We start from the raw sequence: 7,647 nt of genomic DNA, 5'->3' as shown, positions 1-7,647 counted from the left end.
CCAAAAAGGTATTGTGTGGCAACCAATGGACTGGCATGGGAGATTTTCCTCAAGAAGGCACTGGGGACCTGGAAACATGTTCATGTCAGGAGGTAGAGCAGTTGGCCCTAATGACTTGGGGATGAGTTCCAGAGAGAAGGAGATGGGGTGTTTTGTATATAGCTTGTCATAGAAGAGCTGGAGCTCCTCAGGGATATCACCCCAAATCAGATAGGTGGGGAAGCTCAGGTGTGATCACAGAGTCTGCAGTGGTGGGAAGTGGCCCTGGAAACTCTGAAATGGAGGCTTACCTCAGCAGTAGAGTTACCTTAGGAAGTGAAGACCTAGGTCTCAGGGCCCTCTTCAGGAGCAGTCAGTCGATTCTAGGGCCACTTTAATAGCCCCTTGAATAATTAAAGGTAGTGGTGAAGCCCTCTAATTTGGGGATGCTCCCATGAGAAGTAACTGCCTGGCGTCGGTTTCAAATGGAACCTACCTGGGACTGGCTCTAGTCTCCCACTATGCTCAGGATAGTGATATACCAATTGGCATATACCAGTTTTCCTTAATTGCCCCCACCAGCAAGTAGTCCAATTCATAAAGGCATGCTAATTTTTTACTTCAATGGTATATGCTATGAACACCCAGAGGAGCAAGGAAAAGGCCACAGGCTGTGCCCGTGAATGTTAAGCTGGGTGGACAACTTAGGTGTGTACACCTATTTCCTAAGTCTCGTAGATCCCATAATAACTTGCTAAGTTGAAGAGCAGAAGATAGATCAGCCAATTGGCTCACCTTGGCAGAAGTTGAAGTTAATTTAAAGCCAGCATTATATCGGCACAGGAGCCAATCAGCACCCTCTTCACCTGCTAATTGTTTAAATCTTTAATATTTTCTGAATTTCCATTTATGTCAAAACTAGACCTCTGTTCCAGTTCCTTCTTCCTTAATTTTTTTATGTTTGGGTGGTTATACCATAGGCTTCAAGGGGGATCTTCTCTACTCAGTTCATGTTGGTAAGCTCTTATATTAGTTTCATGAGGCTGCTGTAACAAATTACCACAAACTTGGTGGCTTAGCACAACAACAAATTAATTTTCACAGGCTTGGAGGCAAGAACTCTGAAGTCAGTTTCACTGGGCTGAAATCAAGGTGTCTGCAGGGTTGTGCTCCTTGCAGAGGCTCTAGCAGACGATCTCTTCTTGCTTCTTTCAGCTTTTGGTGGCTGCTTGCATTCCTTGGCTTGTGGCCACATCACTCCAATCTTTGCCTCTGTGATCACGTTGCTTTCTCTTCTATATGAAATCTCCCTAGACTCCCTCTTACAAGGTTGCTTGTGATTGCATTTAGGGCCCACTTGAGTGATCCAGCACAGTTTCCAAATCTCAAGATCCTTAATTGCATCTTCAAAGTCATTTCCATATAAGCTAGCATTCAAAGGTTCAGCAATAGGATGTGTATATCTTGGGAAGTCATTATTCAGCCTACCACAGCTTCTTCCTCCAGGGAGTCCCAATCAATATCATCAGGATTAGGAGACTCCTCCATGGTTGTTACCATATTAGCTTCAGAGACCTTGGGCCCAAGCCAACAGCAGAGTATAGAGTATCCCTTTGGCTTGTTGATATGCTTCAGCACTTAAGAGGACCCATCCATGTTCACTGTCTGACTTAAAATTAACCAGTAGGATCATGGTGTCTTCTGGTCCATTAGGAGGTTTGGGGATAAGGCATTCAGGGCCACTTTTTATAACCATTGATGCCACGGGATCAGGATGAGAATGTGTGTGAGAGAAGCATAGGGAGCATCATCATCAGAGGGATTTAAGGGTCTTAGTAAGCTGTCTGTTCTTACAAATATAGACCTCAGCATGGCTGTTTTATTTTTTTCACTCTTTTCCATCTTTGTGTTATTCTCTCACATTCTCTCACTCTCTAATGACTGCTTTTTCTTTCTTTTTTTTTTTTTTAAAGATTTTATTTATTTATTTGACAGAGAAAGACACAGAGAGAGAGGGAACACAAACGGGGAGTGGGAGAGGGAGAAGCAGACTCCCCGCCGAGCAGGGAGCCCGATGCGGGACTCGATCCAGGGACTCCAGGATCATGACCTGAGCCGAAGGCAGTCGCTTAACCAACTGAGCCACCCAGGCGCCCTAATGACTGCTTTTTCATGAGCAACCACCTGATGGACCTGTTTATGGCACAGGGTATAAAACTTTCTTTTGAGTTCTATAGAACAGAGGCTAAGGCCTTGTTAGAGACACACACCAACCAGTCACAGGGTTAGAGCCTTTCCCCTGAACCTAGCATCAGCCACAGCTCATGCATTCAAAGACACAAACAGATAAGGAATCTAAAACATCTACAATGAATATATTAAGAGCTCTAATGGATGAAGCACCTGGGTGGCTCAGTCTGTTGAGCATCTGCCTCTGCTCAGGTCATGATCCCAGAGTCCTGGGATCGAGCCCCACATTGGGCTCCCTGCTCAGTGGGAGCCTGCTTTTCCCTCTCTCCCTCCTGCTTGTGCTCTCTCTTGCTATCTCTCTCTCAGAAATAAATGAATAAAATCTTTATTAAAAAAAAAAAGAGCTCTAATGGGGAAAAAATAGAAAACATGCAAGAACAGATGGGTATTGTAAATGGAAGGATGGAAACTCTGAGAAAGAATCAAAAGTAAATGGTGAAAATTAAAAATGCTAAAAGATATGAAAACTGCTTTTGATGTATACTGGACACAACTGATGAAATAATTAGTGAGCTTGAAGATATGTCTATAGAAACTTTGCAAACTGACTGAAATACAAAGAAAAAATATTTTAAAAGTAAAATACCATCAAAATATTGTAGGAGAAGTTCAAAACAAGCGACATAAACCTAATCAGAATACCAAGAGCAGGAGAAAGAGAAAATGGAGCAGAAGAAAAGTTTGATGTAATGATGGCTGAGAATATTCCAAATGACACACACCAAAACATGGATCCAGGAAACTCAGAGAACACCAAGCAGTATAAATGCAAAAACAAAACCGAACAGAACAGAAGAAAAAAAACTGGAATATTATATTCAGGCTGCAAAAACAGACAATGGATGAAATCTTGAAAGAAGCCAGGGGAGGCAGGGAAAGGTCATAAGTAGAGGAACAATGATAAGAACCACATTGGGCTTCTGGTCAGAAGCCATGCAAACAAGAAGAGAGTGGAGTGAAATAGTTACAATGTTGAGAGAAAAGAAAATCCACCAATTGAACAATCTGCATCCAGGGAAATTGTTCTTCAAAAATGAAAGCAGAATAAAAACTTCTCCAGATAAACCCAAACCGAGAGAATTCAATGACAGGAGACCTGCTGTGCACAACATGTTAAAAGAGTTTCCTCAGAGACGAGGATAATAATAAAGGTCAAAACCTCAGATCTACATAATGAAAGGAAGAACATAGAAAAAGAAATCAATGAAAGTGAAAGAAAATCATTGATTGTTCTTATCCTTAGATGATCTAAAAGATAACTTTTCATTTAAAGTAATAGTAACAATGTATTCAATGATTATAGCATACTGGTAAATGAAGTGAATGACAGCATTGCCATGAGAGACAAGAGGGAGAAATCAGGAAAAACTCTGGGAAATCGGGAAAACCAGAGAAACTCTGTTATGATGTACCTGCACTACACATGAAGCAGCATAGTGTTATTTGAAGGTGGACTTTGATCAGGTATTATAAATTCTAGGATAATCGTTTTAAAAATATTTAAAGCATAATTGATATGCTAAAGGTGGAGACAAAATGGAATCATATAAAGTGCTCAGTTGATCCCAGAGAAGCCAGTAAAAGAGGGGGAGAAAAGAAAAAGAACAAGTGTAATGAATAGAAAACAGTTACAAACATAGTAGATATTACTCTATGTCAATAGCCGCATAAAATGCGAATGGTCTAAATACACGAATTCAAAGGCATATTTTCACAGTGGATAAAAAAATGCAAGACCCAACTATATGTTGTCTATGAGAAACACGATTTATATATAAAGGAAAGAAGAAATGCCTCAAATCAATGATGTCAGATTCAATTTTAAGAAATGAGGGAAAATTCAAACCAAAGTAGAGCCAAATCCAAGCCAAAGTAAAGAAGAAAGGGACTAGTAAACATCAGAGCAGAAATCAGTAAAACAGAAAACAGGAAAACAATAGAGAAAATCAACAAAATAAAAGCTATTTCCTTTGAGAAAATCAATAAAACTAATAAGCCTTTAGGTTAACTGTTCAGGGAAAAGAGAGAGAAGACACAAATTACCAGTATCACAACAAGGCTGATGACATCAGGACAGAACCTGCAGATATTAAAATGATAATAAGGAAATATTGTGAAAAACCCTATGCCGGTAAATTTGACAACTTGGTTAAAATGGACAGATTTCTTGAATTATACAAACTGCCAAAGTTCATTCAATAAGAAATAGAAAACCTGGGAAGAGTCTTGTATCTACTAAGGAAACTGAATTTATAATTACAAATATTCCCACAAAGAAAATAGCAGATAGCTCCACTGGTGAAATGCACCAAACCCTCAAGGAACAAATAGTACCAATTTAACATAAGCTCTTTCAGATAACTTCGTTTTAATGTTCATGCTCATTCTATCATGCCAGCCTCGCTCTGACACCAAAAACCAGAAAAAGACATTACAAGGAAGGAAAAGTATAGACCAACATCACTTATGAACAAGACGGAAAATTACTGAAGAATACGTTAACAAATCAAATTTAAACAATACATGTAAAAAAAAATAATTCATCATTACCAAATGGGGTTTATCCTAGGAATACGATGTTCACCTGACTTTCAAAAATCAGATAATGCAATTCACCATGTTAACAAACTAAAATCAGAAAAACCATATGATAGTCTCAACAGAGCATTTACAAAATCCAACACCGTTTCATGATAAAAACTCTCACCTAGCTGGGAAGGGAAGGGAGCTTACTCAACCGGATCCTGGACACTTAGGAATATCCAACACCTAACATCGTACTTAATGGTAAAAGACTGAATTATTCCCCCCTGAGATCAGGCACACTCACCTGATGTCCACACGCACCACCTCTATGGAAGTGCTAGCCAGGGCAAAAAGGCATAAAAGAGAAATAAAAGGCACCCACGTTGGAAAAGAAGAAGTAAAATGATCTCTCTTTGAAGATGTTGTGGTCTGATAGACATAAAATCTTCAGGAACACTCACACACACATACACGCACAAACACACACACATACACCCAAGCAATTAGACTAAGTCAGTTTAGTCAGGTTGCAGGATACAATACAACGTCAATATATAATTGGTGTATTTGGATATCCTGTAACAAGCAGTGAGAAATTGAAATAAATTCACAACTGCATCAGAAAATATTAAAGTATGAAATACTTAGGGATGATACTTTCAAGGTATATACCCTGACACTACTGTTGGGAGAAACTAAAGGAAACATAAACAAATGGAAAGATATTTCATGCTCATTGTGTCAGGAGATGCAACATAATTAACATGCCCGTTCTCCCCAGATTGACCTGTACGAGCAACGCAACCCCATTCAAAATCCCAGAAGGAATGTTTTGTAGAAATTGACAAGAATATTCTGAGTTCCACGTGGGATTACAAAGGATGTACAATAGCCAGTATAACCTTAAAAAACGAGGAACAAAGGTGGAGAGTTAACAATACCTGATTTCAAGACTTACTGTCAAGCAACAGTTATCAAAACACTGTGATACTGGCATAAGGAGCGACAAATGGGCCATTAGAACAGAAGAGATGATGCAGAAATAAACCCACCCATGTAAAGACAACTAATTTTTGACACAGATACAAAGGCAATTCAGTGTAGAAAGGAGAGTCTTTCAAGAAGTGGTGGTAGCACATCCGATATTCCTACTCCCCAAATGTGGGCACTGATCAATACCTCTTACTATATGTAGGCAAAAATGGACTCAAAATGGATCATAGACCTAAATGTAAGCTTAAGAAAATTCTAGAGGAAAACATACAGAAACCTCTTCTGAACTTGTGTTAGGCCAAGTTTTCTTAGATACGACATAAATCTGATCAAGGGCTGTTATCCAGAATATACCAAGAGAACTTTCAAAACTCAATATTAAGAATACAACCAACCATGTAAGAGGTGGACAAAAGATTAGAACAGATGGTTCGCCAAAGAAGATACATGGATGGGAAATATGCACATGAACACATGTTCAACACCTCAGGCCATTAAGAAAATACAACTAAAACCCACAATTTGATACCACATTTAAAAAGAGTCTCCATAAGTAGCAATACTTATATCAGGCGAAATAGATTTTAAAACAAAGACTGTAGCGAGAGACAAAGAAAGACACTATATAATAATAAAGGGCACAATCCAACAAGAAGATATACCAATTGTAAATATTTATGTACCCAACATGGGAGCACCCAAATACATAAAAGAGTTAATAGCAAGCATAAAGGAACTCATTGATAATAATACAATAATAGTAAGGGACTTTACCACCCCACTGACATCAATGGACACATCATCTAAGCAGAAAATCAATACGGAAACAATGGCTTTGAATGACACACTGGACCAGATGGATTTAACAGATATATCCAGAACACTGCATCCTAAAACAGCAGAATACACATTCTTTTCAAGTGTACATGGAACATTCTCCAGAATAGATCACATATTAAGCCACAAAACAAGCCTCAACAAATTCAAAATGATCAAAGTCATAACCTCCATCTTTTCTGACCGCAAACTTTGAAACTTGAAGTCAACCACAAGAAAAAAACCTGAAAAGACCACAAATACATGGAGGTTAAATAACATGCTCCTAAACAACGAATGGGTCAACCAGGAAATGAAGGAAGAAATTAAACACACACACACACACACACACACACACACACACACAAAAACAAATGAAACTGAAAACACAATGGTGCAAAACCTTTGGGATGCAGCAAAAGAGGTTCAAAGTGGGAAATTTCTAGCAATAAAGGCCTACCTCAAGAAGCAAGAAAAATCTCAAATAAACAACCTAACCTTACACTTAAAGGAGCTGGGAAATGAAGAACAAACAAAACCCCAAACCAGCAGAAGGAAGGAAATAATAAAGATTAGATCAGAAACAAATAATACAGAAAATTAAAAAAAAAAAAAGTTGAGAACATATGTGAAACCAGGAGCTGGTTCACTGAAGAAAAATCATTAAAATTGATAAACCTCTAGTGAGACTTACCTAGAACAAAAAAGGACTCAAACAAATAATGTCACAATTAAGAGAGGAGAAACAACAACCCACATCACAGAAATACAAATAATCCTAAGAGGTTATTATGGAAAACTATATGCTAACAAATGAGACACCCTAGAAGAAATAGATAAACTCCTAGAAACATATAAACTACTAAAACTGAGACAGGAGGAAACAGAAAATTTGAACAGACCTGTAACCAGCAAAGAAACTGAATCCGTAATCAAAGAACTCCCAATGAACAAAAGTCCAGGACCAGATAGTTTCACAGGCAAATTCTATCAAACATTTAAAGAAAAGTTAATACCTATCATTCCTAAACTATTCCTAAAAGTAGAAGTGGAAGGAAAACTTCCAAATTCGTGCTATGAGGC

Source organism: Leptonychotes weddellii, chromosome X, assembly GCF_054177405.1.
Source record: "Leptonychotes weddellii isolate Sample4059 chromosome X, ASM5417740v2, whole genome shotgun sequence".
NCBI classification, from domain to species: domain Eukaryota; kingdom Metazoa; phylum Chordata; class Mammalia; order Carnivora; family Phocidae; genus Leptonychotes; species Leptonychotes weddellii.
Note: the sequence above shows the minus strand (reverse complement) of the source record.